The following is a 16885-nucleotide window of genomic DNA, read 5'->3' on the forward strand; positions in this document are numbered from 1 at the left end:
TGAGAACCCCTTGGAAAATTCTTCAGTCGCCTCCAGAGTGGTGTACATGATCAGATAAAAACGTAAGTTAAAAACCAATCAATCTTTCAATCTTTATTTTACAGTCATTTAGACCAGTGGTCCCCAACCTTTTTGAGGCTGGGGACCGGCAGGGCAACTGCCCGCCCGCACATCACACATGCGCGGCCAGCCGCACATGGTGCATGTGCGATGCGCGGGCGCAGCCCTGATTCCCTCTCCCCCCCCGCCCCCGCAGTAAGAAGCTTCCCGGGCCACAAGCTTGCGGCCTGGGAAGTTCTTTACTGCGGGGAAGGCGGGGAGAGGGAGCCACGGCCCGCGGGTTGGGGACCACTGATTTAGACCAAAATTTTAGATGCATTACTATACAATAGCAGTTTATTAAAAAGGTTAAAAATGCATCAACAATAAAACGTAAAAACCTCAACCATAAAAGTCAACATTTAAAAAGCATCGGCAGACTATTTTACAAAGACAACATGAGACATGAAAGCAATAAAACTATTAAAACTGTTAAAATATAAAAGAAAAAAGATTAAGAGATGTACCATAAAGCTACTAACCAAAAAATATAAGTTATGTGGACCTATCGGCAAGGTTATAATGGCTATACATCATTGACCCAATCTTTCCTAGTTCTTAGAGCTAGCTACGCAAATTTTATGGAATCATAGAATCATAGAATCATAGAGTTGGAAGGGGCCATACAGGCCATCTAGTCCAACCCCCTGCTCAACGCAGGATCAGCCCAAAGCATCCTAAAGCATCCAAGAAAAGTGTGTATCCAACCTTTGCTTGAAGACTGCCAGTTAGGGAGAGCTCTCCACCTCCTTAGGCAGCCTATTCAACTGCTGAACTACTCTGACTGAAAAAATTTTTAGTTTACAATCCACAAGTACCCCAAGGTCTCGTTCACACACAGTGTTACCTATAAGCGTATCCCCCAGCCAGTAGGTATGCTTTTCATTTTTCTGACTCAGATGCAGAACTTTACACTTATCTTTATTAATATTCTAAGCCCCTAATCCTTTCCTCCAAAAGTCTTACCAGCGCACACATTTCGGGCAGATGTAGTCCATCTTGTCTTCAGGGAGGAAGGCAATCATGTCACACTCACTGCAGATGATGGAATGAGTGTCCTGGAGCAGTGGTCCCCAACCTTTTTGAGGCTGGGGACCGGCAGGGCAAGTGCCCGTCCGCGCATGCCGTCCATGCATGCCGCATTTGCGCATGTGCGAAAGTGATGCGCACACGCGATTTCGGCCACGCATGTGCGCATGTGTGGCCGCGCTTGCGCGATGCGCGGGCGCAGCTCTGATTCCCTCTCCCCCCCCTGCCGCAGTAAGAAGCTTCCTGGGCCGCAAGCTTGCGGCCGGAGAAGTTTTTTACTGCGGGGGGGCGAGGAGAGGGAGCCGCGGCCCGGCGCCAAGGCCTTCGCGGCCCAGCACTGGGCCGCGGGTTGGGGACCACTGTCCTGGAGGTCCATTTTGTTACTTTGCTGGTTAAAAAATTATCTGTTTCTGATAGCAATAGTTGCAGGCGATGCTTTCTCAGGCCGCGAGGACATGCTATAAGAATTGGTACTAATGCACCTGTGCGAATATGATTATACAGCTTGCACTCAAATAAGATGTGTTCTGTGGTCTCCACTTGACCCTCCTTGCAGATACAGATCCTTGAGAAGGAGTCCATCAAATTTCCACTCAAGTATGCAGATGGTAGGGCATTATAGAATCATAGAATCATAGAGTTGGAAGGGGCCATACAGGCCATCTAGTCCAACCCCCTGCGCAACGCAGGATCAGCCCAAAGCATCCAAGAAAAGTGTGTATTATGACGAAGGAGGGTAAAGGTAAAGGATCTCCTGTGCTCAGATTTACCACTTTTCTTAGATATTGCATCAGGTTGTTCCTGTTTAGAAGATCTTTCCTAAAAAGTGGGTACTGAATATTGTTGAGATTATGTTGCCTCTCTACTTCTATCACCCTTATCTTAACAAGATCTATAGCCTTGTCATAACCCATAGACAAAAACAATTGATATGAGAGACCATAGTAGCACAACATTTCTGGGAGTGCAATAAGTTAAAAATAATAAATTCTAAAACAGCATCTGCGTCCTTACAGGCTTCTGCCACAGTGCCCTCCTGTAATAATAACAGCCAGAAGCTGGTGTTACAGAGAAAGTGTTTCAGGGCATCCCCAGAAACCACCATTTCTTCTACTACCAGAGGGCTTTGGAGGGCTTTTTTACAAAACTAGAGTCCATTCTGCACAACTTCAATGTTGCAAAAGGCTTGCAAAGTGTAAACGCTACTGATTTGCAGTTACGCACGACGTCGCACACAATCTGCCACACTCCTGAAACCGATCTGCAAAAAGCGATTCGTTGTAGCACTTAAAGGGGAATCCAGAAAAGTAGATTCACCCTCTGAAAAGTGCTACACTCTTGCAAACAATCTGCAACAGTAGCAAAAAAGACCTGTGCGTTCCCATTGTTGCGGTTCCAGCCAGTTCTCTCCTCCGAACTTCCGGTGAAGCGAACACCATTTTTTTTTTCTCGGAGCGAGCAGAAAGCAACAAACTGGCAAGCTTTCATTCACCCAGCGAGGCTTCTCCAGCTGCAGTCCCTCCACGGAACTGCTTTAAACCTCCCCTAAGTCACGAAGCACAACACAGCCCCGTTTGCAAGTTCACTTTATTTTCGGCCGAAAATCGCGTCTGTGCACGGGGGGGGGGTATTTTTTTTTCACTTGGGGGAGCGTGGTAACGATGACTCGCCAGCTCACACGCCAGCTAGATGGGTCTCTACGTTAGGAGGAATCAAGGCATATTCGTTGCAACGTGTGTTTTTCTTTCTTTTTTAAATCCTGTTCTTAAAGCGAAAGGGGCTCTTCGGGAGCATGATAACAGCTGCCCATTGGCTGTTCGTTTGATTGACGGCCAGGGGCGGGACAAAGCACAGAAAAAATCGCTTCCTGGATAGCGATTTTTGCGAGACCGGAAACCTGTGGGAAACTATTGAAACGCTACTGGATTCCACTACAAAGGCAGGTATGCGTAACGGCGAGATTGCACTATTAAAAATAGCATTTCCGCTTTCAGAGACCAATTGGCAACATTGGTCCTTGTGCGGAATGGGCCTAGAAATTGACACGACACTTCCAAATTATAGTAGTGGTATTTTCCAGATGGTAGTTGCCTTTTGTGTTTTTGTTAGTGTCATGGCACTTCCAGTGATCTCACTTTTAGTACAATCAGTTCACACTGGTGATTTTTCTTCAGTTTTTCCCTGCCAGTCTTCCATCCTTTCAGATTCACCTTGCATGCACATGTGCTGAAGTGCTTTATCAGGCTCAAGTAGATATATACTCTGAGAATCAGTGCACTCTAGGGGTTTTAGGCATGTCTTTTTATGTGACACAATCCCAAACCTGATCTTACCAAGAAAGATTAAAGATCGCACTTGAAGAAGCTCTGGATGTTCCTTTTCCCTCTTGACATCAAAAGATGTAATGCTTCCCTTCTCTGATGAAAATGGCTCTGAGGGTTTTTACTCTGGAGTTTGAATGAAACAGAGGGCAAGGATTGGCTGTTGGTGTCAGCACTTCTAATCAGAATGATGGTTTGTTTCAGCACAGTGCTGAAATGTTTCACTGCTGGCATGCAGTTAAAACACACACAAACACAACTGTTCAAACCCAACCTTTCTGGGTTTGTTTGGGTGGCAATCCTCAAGGGGGGGGGGTGTTCAGATTCCCAGAAAGAGGCTTTCTTGCAAAATCATTTTGCAATGAAAACGAAAAGTACAGGAGACACCGATTTTGAAAGAAATGGGGGGAATGGGAAAAAATAGGGACAGCATTAGGATGTTTACAAAGTAAGCCCTGGAGGAAAAAACTCAGTGATATCAGGGAATGAAAATGGCAGTTTAACACAATCCACTAGTACATATGATCAGGTAGCTCTGTTGATGTGTGTGCAAAGTGCTGCACATATAGAATGCCCAGCACTGCCAATGGAGCATAAATAGCCATCTTTTGTCTTGGCTAGCCACATCTTTATGTATAATGCATCAAAGTAGTCTCAATTGTTTATGTGTCCTTTTAAAGGTGTTTAGGTGTTATAAATTCCCTCTCCCACTTAGCAACTCATGTTTCAGTCTCTAGTGAAGTCCCTGATAACCCCACTAGTTCCGCAAGTGTTTATACAGCACACTGCAAAACCAAAACAACTGAAACCAAACCAATTTAATCTCAAAAGAAGAGGGAAAACATTATACTGGGGAAACACACCGCCTAACACCAAGGTGCTTTTTAAAAAGCACCATAAACATTGTCAGTTGGATGTAATATTTATGAAGCACATGTTGAACTTGGTCATTAAATGGTGTGTGCATCTGTGCCTTGACTAAACCTCTAGAGAAGGTGCTATGAAACCCAGGCTGGCATTAAAGTGTTATGAGGCCAGGAAGGAAATGAAGAAGGGAAAAACAAGGCAAGTTAAAAACAAACTCATGGGATGAATCAAAGAAAAGCTGTTCTGGAAACATTTGCTTAGATTTCTGTCAGAGTATGAATGAACTGAAGTCCATGAATGAAACCATTTTGAATGTTTGATGTTTTCAAAATATATACACATATAAAAGAGAAAATTTTAAAGGAGTTTAAATGTTAAATAAGTTCTTTTAAAATGTCTTGGTTGGCCAGTAATGATTCATCTATTTTCCTTTTTAAAAATTTAGAACTGAAATACTTGCCATATCTTCTATGCATTATGAACAATTCATCTCTCAGCTGTAAAAATTTGGGAGCGTATCCAGAGTGCCTTAAGAAAAAACCCTGGCTCATTAAACAATATAGCTCTTTTCACCCACTGACACCCATTCCACCCTCTGAAATGCTGGCCCAGGGACTTCGGGGACCCACAGGAATAGGGGTGGGTGCAATGTAAAGATTTCCACTATGTGCAGGGGGGGGGGATCAAAAGAATTCTCTCTATTCTCCTGGTCGAAGGAAAATTAACATTAGATTCAACCCACTGCTTTCAAAAGTCACTAATTACTAATTCATAATGTTTTGCCTTTGTCTTACATCTTAATCCTTATCCTTATTAGAAATAAAAGATTTTGAAATTTAAGATAACCAACTATAATCCTAAGAATATTTTTCTGAAATTCTACTTTTTCTCCAAATGACCTCTTTAGGTTTGTTATTTGCCACATCAGTCTCTGGTGAAAAGGACTCTGTAAAGATCTAAGCCTCTGTCCTACTAATGTGTTTTTCAATGGTTGTTGCTTTGCACTGCTGTATGATTTTGAGCAGGATCTTATAGAATCATAGAATCATAGAGTTGGAAGGGGCCATACAGGCCATCTAGTCCAACCCCCTGCTCAACGCAGGATCAGCCCTAAGCATCCTAAAGCAGGGGTAGTCAACTGCTGGCAGGGGCTCATGGGAATTGTAGTCCATGGACATCTGGAGGACCACAGGTTGACTACCCCTGTTCTAAAGCATCCAAGAAAAGTGTGTATCCAACCTTTGCTTGAAGACTGCCAGTGAGGGGGAGCTCACCACCTCCTTAGGCAGCCTATTCAACTGCTGAACTACTCTGACTGTGAAAAATTTTTTCCTGATATCTAGCCTATATTGTTGTACTTGTAGTTTAAACCCATTACTCCGTGTCCTGTTCGCTGCAGCCAACGGGAACAGCATCCTGCCCTCCTCCAAGTGACAACCTTCCAAATACTTAAAGAGGGCTATCATGTCCCCTCTCAACCTCCTTTTCTCCAGGCTGAACATTCCCAGGTCCCTCAACCTATCATCATAGGGCTTGGTCCCTTGGCCCCAGATCATCTTCGTCGCTCTCTTCTGTACCCTTTCAATTTTATCTACGTCCTTCTTGAAGTGAGGCCTCCAGAACTGCACACAGTACTCCAGGTGTGGTCTGACCAGTGCCGTATACCAGTGGTCCCCAACCTTTATTAGGCTGGGGACCGGCAGGGCATTGGGCCGCGCCCGCAGGGACCGCGCGGGCCACGCCCACGAGCCGCGCCCGGCCGCGCCCGCGGGCCGCACCCGCGAATCGGGCCGCGCCCGCGAGCCGCGCCCGGCCGCACCCGCGGGCCGCACCCGCGGATCGGGCCGCGCCCGCGAGCCGCGCCCGGCCGCGCCCGCGAATCGGGCCGCGCCCGTGGATTGGGCCGCACCCGCGGGCCGCGGGCCTGCCCTGATTCCCTCTCCCCGCCCTCCCCGCAGTAAGAAGCTTCCCGGGCCGCAAGCTTGCGGCCTGGGAAGTTTTTTACTGCGGGGGGGGGGCGGGGAGAGGGAGCCGCGGCCCGGCGCTATGGCCTTTGCGGCCCGGCGCCGGGCCGCGGCCCGCAGGTTGGGGACCACTGCCGTATACAATGGGACTATGACATCTTGTGATTTTGATGTGATGCCCCTGTTGATACAGCTCAAAATGGCATTTGCCTTTTTTGCCGCTGCATCACACTGCCTGCTCATGTTTAGTTTACAATCCATAAGTACCCCAAGGTCTCGTTCACACACAGTGTTACCTAGAAGTGTATCCCTCATCCAGTAGGCATGCTTTTCATTTTTCTGACCCAGATGCAGAACTTTACACATCTTTATTAAATTGCATCTTGTTCTCATTTGCCCATTTTTCCATTGTGTTCAGATCTCGTTGAACTCTGACTCTTAAGCTTGATCTGATATTTAGTTGGGAGCCAACTGAGTTGTTGAAGAATAGGCCCGATGTGAGATCTCCATGGTGTATTGGTGAGAATCCTGGCTGTGGCGTTCTGAACCAATTGCACTTTCCAGATCAAGGATAATGGTAGGCCTGCAGAAATCCAGTCTACAGGTGACCGTTACATGGATCACTGTGGCTAGGTTTTCTGGTGCCAAGTAAGGCGCTAGTAACTTGGCTTGGTGTAAGTCAGTGGTTCTCATCAGTGGGGTCCTGACCCCATTTGGGGTCGCCTGGCCCCTTCCCGCGGGGTCCCCATGTTGGTTGCCACCATGGTGACAGAGGCCCGCAGGTGGTGGCGGGCGGCATCAGGTGGCGGAAGCGGGTGGCGGCGGCGGAGCCATGGCACTGGCCGCGTCCGAATTGTTGTGTGCCTGCGCACGCACTTTTGCACATGCCGCTCACGCCGCCGCAGCTGGTCGCGGTGTGAGGGCAGTTGAGAACCGTTGGTGTAAGTGGTAGAAGGCCTGCCGCGCTACTCTTGTGACTAATGCCTCCATGGCGAGGGAGGTGTTGAGAACTCTGACAATGATCTCTCCCTCTCCCCAGGACCTGGAAAGGCTGCAGGCAGCTGTTTAGGAACTCACCAACGGGCAACTCTCACACAGCAGGAATCTGCAGCCTCCAAGCCTCAGAGGGAATTGGAAGGAAGAGGGGGTAGTCAGGGATGGAGGATGGAAGTCGATTGACAGGCAAGCCAGTTGGAGGAGGAGGCACACAGGGGTAGGACAGCCTGAGTGGGTGTTAAGTGCTGAGTGACACTTAAGCCATGAGATAAGCTCCTCCTCAGGGGCAGGACAGCCTGAGTGGGTGTTAAGTGCTGAGTGGCACTTAAGCCATGAGACACCTCCTCAAAGGCCTTACCAGAAATATATTATGTGGAACAGATAAGCAGCGTTGACCCTCTTGGTCCAGCTGGCAATGGAGGCCGTCCGTCAGGGCAACTAGCACCATTTTCCCCCCATGGCCAGGCCGGAAACCCGACTGAAATGCGTCAAGGGCTGAAGTTTCCTCCAGGAATGCTGATATTTGGTCCACCGCAGCCCTTTTAACTAATTTCCCCAGGAACGCTAGGAGCTAGAAGGGGCAGTGGTTGTTAGGCTTCTGCAGGTCCAGGGATGGTTTTTTGAGCAATGGGTGTACCACTGTTTAACGGTTGTTTCAACAACAGTTGATTGAATTTCCTGCCACAGTTCATCAGACATCTTCTCTGTTTTGTCCAATAGTTGAAATTGATTTTTCACCTCCACTGAATATGCGAGCAGAATTTTATTTACATTGAACTTCCTTAAGCCTGATGTTCTCTTAATGTTGTGGAGTTTTGTTTTGATATTAGCCAGTAACAGTTCATGATCTGAACAGCAATCAGTACCTGGATGTGTTTTGACAGCAGGGATTGAACTGGACCATCATCAGCTACATGAGATATAGTTGATTTGGTTCCTGTGTACTCCATTGATGATATCTAAGTGTATAGGCAATGCTTATGCTGTTTGAACCAAATTTTCATGATGCGAAACCGATTTTCATGACAGAATTGTGCCAGACAATCACCTGCATCATTCCTTTCTCCAAGTCCGAAGTTGCCACTGCTTGCTTACTACTGCTGAATACTTGCTACTGCTGAACAAATAGCAAAGGTCAACATCATTGCAGATCTCCAGACTACCAGAAAAGCTGTTGGGCAGAGATGGAAATATGAGAAAAGAGGCAACCTCTCTATACACCATCCCTCCACTGTTCATTACGTTCCCATTGCATAGAGACTGACATCATTTCAGAATGAAACTTGAGACATGCAGCAGTTGCACCCTAATATTATGCTTCATGCATTTCAAACTTTATTGATTTCATTTACACCCTACATTTCTGAACAGAGGGGCTCAAAGTGGCTGACATCAGTCTCTTCCATTTTACTCTCAAAACAACCCTGCAAGAAATGTTAAGATTGAGAATGTGTAACTGATCCAAGGTTGCTCACCAAGTTTCCATGGCAGAATGAGGATTTAGACCTGAATTTCCCAGATTCTAGTCCAGCACTCTTAGCTACTACTCCACACTTGCTCTATAGATACACACATACACATTCCCATACACACATACATTTTATGCAGAGTCTGATATGTGTAGGGATAAGTAACGTATGATTATGACCCGCCCCCTGAAGGCACAAGGTGGGTTACATCATATATACATCATATATTAAAACTCAAACAATAAAACATCAGCCCCATAGAACAAGATGCTGCGGCACAAAAAGCCCTGCCCCAAAGTCTCCCAACTAATTCCAGAGGGGGAAAGGGCAAAGAGAGTGCTGATGACATTTGCTACTGCCACTCCAGTCGGGGGGGGGGGGGCATGATCTTCCTTTCCGCATGGCCTCAACTATAGACCTGGCAGTAGAGTTCTGTTTTGCAGGCCTTGAGGAACGCTGAAAGCTCCCGCAGCTCTTCCGGGAGCTCATATGAGGCCTTGAACCATTGTAGCAGGTACATGTTGCAACAGCAAATAAGATCTTGGTGAGCTTCCACAGAACCCGCATTGACAGTTACCATGCTGCACTCAGGGTTGCCTGATTCACACAACTTTTTTGGCATGACAAGAAATGCCCTAGAGGCAGTGGAATCTTATGCATGATCACTCAGACATAGGTTCCATTTTATTCAGTGCCTAGGCTCAGCTTGGTGTAGTTTGGTGTAGTGGTTAGGTGTGCGGACTTCTAATCTGCCTTGCCGGGTTCGATTCTGCACTCCCCCACATGCAGCCAGCTGGGTGACCTTGGGCTCGCCACAGCACTGATAAAACTGTTCTGACCGAGCAGTGATATCAGGGCTCTCTCAGTCTCACCCACCTCACAGGGTGTCTGTTGTGGGGAGAGGAAAGGGAAGGCGACTGTGAGTCACTTTGAGCCTCTTTCGGGTAGAGAAAAGCGGCATATAAGAACTAACTCTTCTTTCTCTACCCTGAAAGCTCTCCTGAAAAGGGAGATAATTGGTAGCCAATAAAGAAGAAAAGAATAAAACATTCCCACTGGTTAGTTCCACATAACAGATGGGCTGTCACATTTTTCACCAGTTGTGGTTCCTCAGTAATCTCCAACAGCAGATCCATGTAGAATTTATTGCAATAATCTATGTTCAAGGATACTAAAGGATGGATCAATGTAGCTAGCAAAGGTATCTGCAAATAAGGAGCTAGTTTCCTAACTGGATGTAGCTTGGGCAGCAGCACGTTCCTGTTATGAATTCTGCTTCTCCAACAGGAGACCACGATACAAGACTATTCCCAAGTTCTTAATAGTGTCTTTCAGTGAAGACCACTAATGGTAGGAAATCCACTCTGTTGATTTGCTCAATTTTGCCTCTCTGAGGGATCTAAGAGAGGGCTGCAAAATTAATAATAATTGTTTCTGGTTCAGATCTATGACTCCATTTTTTGGTACCAGGTCTAAATATAGTGTTCAGATCCAGGATATTTTAGAAATCCCAAATTTTGGGGGGACCAATAGACCTGAGAAGGGAAAAAAAGATGTTTAAAACTCCAGCTGACCCTGGAACTGGCTTGGGTTCTCTTGTGGCATTGTTTTAACCATGTGGCAGATGCAGCTGTCCCCAGAATCTGTATGTGGTAGGAAGGTCTCTTGCAATTACACACATACCTGAATGGATACAACAGGAGTCAGCCCCAGCTAAGGTGGCAGACAGCTGTTAGCTCCTGCCACCCCAACCAATCCTGGGCTGGCTCCTGCTACAGCTCAGTTTAAGCCCCAGCCAAGACTGGGTGGGACTGTCAGTTCCTGCCATCCCAGCAAATCCTGTGTTGGCTCCTGTGACAACTTGGTTTAAGCCAAGCTACAACAGGGTCCAGCCCCAGCCAAGGTGGTGCAGAGCTGTCAGCTCCCACTCCCTGGCTGAGAGGGTTTCTCCTGTGGCATGGTTTAAACTGTGCCACAGGAGAAGCTGTCCCCAGGATCTGCCTGCAGTGGGGAGAGACCTAGCTGCCGCACATAGACCTGGCTGGAAAGCTTTCTCATGCAGCATAGTTTAAACTGTGCTGTGAGAGAAGCTGTTCCCAGGACCTTATGTGTGGAGGGGAGGTCTCTCACTGCTGCACACAGACCTGAGGGGATCACTTGGGGCAGTGGGAGCCGAGAATTCCACACCAACCTGCAACAGGACCCAGCCCCTGCTGAGCTCTCATCTCCCACCACCCCTGCTGATCCATACAGCTTAACATCCCCAAATAAAAGCCAAAAAACCCCAACATTTTTTATTCTGCTTTAGCTGTAACAGTACCAGTAGTTGATTGGATCAGAGAAACTTTAATTGACTTAAATAAAAACCCAAAAATTCTGGTGTTTTGGGGTATTTTTTCAGCTCAGTTTTGCCAAATGCACACCCCTGGTCTAAGTACCAGGGGTCAACCTGAATCTCCATCCAGCAACACACTGCCCTTGCAGTTTGCCCAGCTCTTGGAGGGCTTATTTTGCATTTTTCTTTTGGTATACTGCCACCAGTTGGTCAGTTTGAGAACTGCTTGCCAAGAAGGCCAGCACTACCAGCTTACGCCTCCATGTCTAAAAGATCTTCCTAGTGCCTGCATTTCCCTTTATCCAATGATTGGTTGCTAGGGGTGAAGCTTACCACACTTATACACTCCCAGAGAATTAGAGAATAAGCTGCAAATGCAATAAAATGAGAAACAGAATATCTTTATTATATAAATAATTATTGATGACAGAAACTTCCTGTAAAACTGGGGGGCTTTTCGCACGCCTTCAAAATCGCACAATGGTTGCCAATTGAAAACGCTACTGATTTGCCGTTATGCACAACGTCGTTGACAATCTGCCACACACCTGAAACCGATCTGCAAAAAGCGCTTCCTTGTAGCGCTTTCAGGGAAATCCCCAAAAGTGGATTCACCCTCCGGAAAGCGATACACTCCTGCAACCAATCTGCAACACTAGCGAAAAAGACCTGTGCGTTAACATTGTTGCGGTTTCTACAAAGTCCCTCCCCCTGGCTCTCTCCTCTGATCTTCCGGCGAAGCGATCGCCATTTTTTTTTTCTCCGAGCGAGCCTCTTTCTGTTTAGAGGCTTCCCCGGCTTCAGTCCCTCCCCAGAGTCACTAAGCACAAACAGCCCGTTTGCTGATGTATTTTCCCTTTATTTTTTACACTTTCAGCCGAAAATCGGGCCCGTGAGAGGGGGGGGGGATTTTTTTTTTCACTCGGAGGGAGCGTGGCAACGATTAAATGACAGCTCAAACACACCAGGCAGCTGGATGGGTCTCTCCGTTGCAACGAATCAACACAGATTCGTTGCAATGGGTCTGTTTTTTTGTTTTTTTTAAACCTCCTTAAAGGGAAAGGGGCTGTTTGGGAGCATGCTAACGGCTGCCCATTGGCTGCTTGACGGCCAGGGGCGGGACGAGCTTGGCAATAGCGCTTCCTTTCTAGCGCTTTTTGCCGAGACCGGAAGCCTGTGGGAAACGCTACAAAACGCAACTGGATTCCACTACAAAGGCAGGTATGCATAACGACGAATTCAACTATTTTAAATGGCGATTTTTCATTCAGCAACCAATTTGCTACAAAGATCCCGGTGCGGAAAGCCCCTGGGAATGCATTCTTCTGATTATTGTGTAGTCTGTATGGTGTACTAGAGATAGAAGGCTGCTCAGTTTACTTTATCTGCTGTAAGAGCTTGCAAGGAATAGGTTTAAGCCAGGCTTTTACAACCAGGGTTTCATGAAACCCTGGAGTTTCTTGATTGACCTGGAAGAATTTCCTGACTGGGTAGAAGTTAATTAATTTTTAATATTGTTTTTTAAAAAGTTAAACATTTATCAGATGATATGACAATACATGATCATGTCAATCTGTTCTCCCTCCCAAAACAGGCAATGATGAGCCTAGAGAGGGTGGACAGGGGAGAGCCCCCGGGTGGGAGTGTATACAGCTATGCTTCCCAACCATATTCTGCATGATTGCACCACTTCTGGGTTCCTTGAAGCCTGAAGAATGCTTCAGGGGGTTCTCAATGGGAAAAAAAGAACTGGTTTAAGCAGACCTATCATTAATCAGAGCCTGGAAAACCATCTACTGAGGATATTGTAGCTGTGTACTGCCTGCACTGGACTAGATGATCTTGGAATGTCCTCCTTGACACTTATGATTCTTTTGGTGCAACACAGAGGGCAGATCTGCCCTTAAAACAAAAATACCTCATTTTAATCTTATATGATGAAACATTTGAGAATCTAGCAGAACGGGCAGAGAGTCTTTAAGAAATCAGGTACTTTACAGAACAGGAGATTGAGTTAGAAGCCTGGGAATTCAAACAATGAAACTTGTGTCTTATTGACAATGCTCAAAATGCAAAAACATTTTCACATCTGTCCATTGTGTCTCCAATATTCTCTTCAACCACACTTGGTTTGTAAGGACTGGCAGTCTGCTGGACTGGGTCTGGCTGCACTGAGGCCTAATCTCAGTCTTTCTGAGAGATGCTGAACCTCAGACATGTGATATCAGAGTTCTGAAGGAGGTGGGCCAAAATGGATACTGAAAAACAGGAATAATGATGCTGCAAGGGAACATGGGAAATGTAGCATGACACAGTAGAGGCTTGCAGAAGCCTATATTGTCGTCCCTGCTGCTGTATTTGAGAGAAGATATAACAGTTGAAGGCAGAGTACAAGGCGCCTACACAAACCACTGGAAATATAGTAGGCCTGTTCTGTTCTGTGTTTGCTAAGATAGACTTGAACATACCAGCAACCCAGATGATATTCTGCTAAAGGGCTAAGAAGGACGAAATCCATTGAAGAGCTGCTAAGAAGTACTGTAGGTGCTGGAAGCAGTAGTTGAACACAGGATGCTAGAATGAAAACCAGTCTTTATTAAAGAAATTTGTCTTTGGAAATTGTCTCCTGCTGGCTAGGGCAAGTATAAGGTTTGTCTGTGTCCATAAAGAGACAATTAGATAGAATGAAGGGGGAAAAACACTTGTGCTTTCTTTTAACCCACTAGATCAGACAGTTGTTAATCCCTTGTAGATCCTTCCTTCCTACCTAAAAAAACTTTGGTGTCAAGAATGGAAAAAACAACATCAGTCCAAGATGGCTTGTGCAAGGCCAAGCCATCTGAAGCACTTGTTTGTATCATCCAAGAATGTATCACCACCTTTGCTTTCCCACACAACTCTTGCACCACTTCCTAGTACTTCAGTCACAACTACACTCTCGTTTGCATCTGCTAATGAGCCTCTCCTGTTTGCTGATTAAATAGCCTTATTGCTGCACAAGGAATCCTCTCAAATATCCCTTCATCAGCCAATAATCAGGACGATTATTGTCGTTGGAGATGCTGAAAGCAATGTGTCCAAGCCAACTGTAACTGGTCCTAGAGTGTCAGATCAGAAGTGTGTTGTAAAACCAGCTTCCAGATTAGACAGTGCCTTTGAACATAGATTCGGGTGGTTCACCATGTTGGCCTTAAACTGTTGTGTATATGGACAATCTGAGGCAGAGCGCTTGGAACAAGAGACTGGGATCCTGGACTCTTTAATGGGATTTAGTGAGTCTCCATCCCTAATCAGTCGTTGGACTATAGAATGGACTTATCAGGGGCCTCTCTTAAGGACTTGCAGGAGCCTCAAACATGTATATAAGTTCCCCAGTTTTGCTTGTTATTGTTCAGTGTTCTTGTACTCAGTAAAGAGTTGGTTCTTTGGAGCTGAAGTGTCCATGTCTTTACTGAACCCACAGATTTAACAGAAGCAATAGAACGAAGTGTGAATCCAGTGGCATCTTTAAGACCAACCAAGTTTAATTCTGGGTATAAGCTTTCATGTGCACAAAATATTCTAATTTATTGTTGAAACAAAGAGAAAGATTTATGATAGCAACATACTATTTAACAACAAGAGATATGGCAAAGATTTTGGACTTTCAGTGTACCTTAGTATGAAACAAAAGCTGCTCTCTGCTAAAACCCCTAATTTGATTTCTTTTCAAATAATACAACAGAAAGAGGTGGCTCTCATTAACATGAGACTACTATGAAATCTTGAAGATGGTAGACAGAAACTTTTTATTTTTCTCCTAACTATACTGTTGGGTACAAATTATTATCAATTTACTTCCCTAAGGTTCCATTCCACCTAGAATTACCCCCTTCTCTGCCATAATATGCAAAATATTAGTGTAGAACTAGCAGCATCCAAACCAGACAAGGTAATTATTCACCTTGAAAACTTATGTCCTCAAAGTTCAAACTTTTTTCTTTTTGATAATCAGTACAATTATCAAAGCTTGCATAAAATTATGCAGAGATACATCCAAGCACCAGACAGTGCTACATATCTAAATTGCAGTAAAAATGTGTCTATGACTGGGGGTTTTTATGTGGAGGAGTCTAGAGAGCATCTTTGCCAGGAGGCTTGCCTTATACAAAATGGTACTGTTGTTCTTGAAAGGCAAATAGCAATTAGTACACACCAAACTTCTTTTGAAATCACAAAAACAAAAAGAGCCAGCTTGGTTAGGAGTGCGGACTTCTAATCTGGTGATCCGGGTTTGATTCCCCACTCTTTCTCCACAGGCAGCCAGCTGGGTGACCTTGGGCTCACCACAGCACTGAGCAAACTGTTCTGACTGAGCACCTCCCTCACAAGGTGTCTGTCATGGGAAGAGGAAAGGTAAGGTGACTGTAGGCCACTTTGATACTCCTTTGGGTACAGAAAGGCGGCATGTAACAATCAACTGTTCTTCTTTTTTAATTGCTATCTGTCTTTTAAGAACAGTAACTTTTTGTGTATTACTTTCAGTTTTCTCTGTTGTTTGCTGTGTTGGGCCTTGGCCACCACTAACATTTTAATTAAGAGTCCTAGATAACCAAACATTCATGATATGTGCAAGTCTCCACAAATTATGCAGTCAGTTCATATTTTGGGAGAAATTTTCTAAGGCAGATGAAACTTCACCTGACATCTCAGATCCCTTTTTGTGTTCCCAGCACCCTTAAGGTAAAATGGGTTGTCACCAGGGTCAAGGCTTTTTCAGTAGTTCCTTCTCGCTCACCTCTAACTATGAAATGCCTTCCCCACTCCCACCTATGCCTCCATCTCTTAGTATCTTTTGACACTAGGCCTTTTTATTTTTGTGGCCTCCAGTTGCCAATCCGTACTACTGTGATTGAGCATGTAGCTTCAACAGGGTTTCCAGGCCACCCACTCTGCATGCTGTGCTCCCCCCAACTGTTTGTGGTTTCTTTGTCTTGCCGTGCTTTCCTCTTTTCCAAGCACCAGGATGCCCTTCCCCACCTGCTAGAGTCCGAGCTTTTAAGTATTTCCCTCATGCATCCATTACTGATGGATTACTCTGCGCTTGCAGGATTGAAGGAAGGAGGAGAAATGGTTGAGCAGCACCTATTGCAACATGGAGGGAGAGCAAAGGCTTGTGTAGGTTATACTGGAGCTACTGCTGTTTCTCACAAATACTAAGTGCTGAGTCTTTGTCCCCCGCTCCCCATTCAAAAATGTTTCTGTGAGATAATGGTTCTTTAAAACCGAGAATGTTTGTATAAATCCATGTCATTCAAAAAACAACTTTTGAATTGTTTGGAAATTGTGTGTGCTTGGTGTTACTTTAAAATGCCTTTTGATAGGGCTTATTTAATTTAATTATATATGTATATATCGCAAGCGGTCAATGGAGAGGGACTCAGTAGAACTAAACTTCCAAGTAAACATGTAAGAAATTGAGGCTGCTGAGGTATTTCTCAAAGTAAATAGGATGCTTATCTGCCCGGCTTTCATGAAGACTTTTCTCCCTTGATAAATATGCAGGGGCTGTTCATTGTTGGCTGATTATTTTTCTTATTTAATTAAGATTTAATATTAATGGCAGTTCTGAGGTCCATGCTGTCCATGTTGATTTTTTTTACAGTTTCTGCATTGATATTTTTATGGTTCTACTAGTTACTGGATTTGGGAAATATTTTACTTATTAAGAACAGCTTTATTATACCGTGAACTTCCTTGCAAATATTTCTACAGAGAAATAGCGCAGAGATAGTTCAAAAGTATAATGAGTTTAATGGTGTTTAC

This window comes from Paroedura picta, chromosome 6 (genome assembly GCF_049243985.1).
Source record: "Paroedura picta isolate Pp20150507F chromosome 6, Ppicta_v3.0, whole genome shotgun sequence".
Lineage (NCBI taxonomy): Eukaryota > Metazoa > Chordata > Lepidosauria > Squamata > Gekkonidae > Paroedura > Paroedura picta.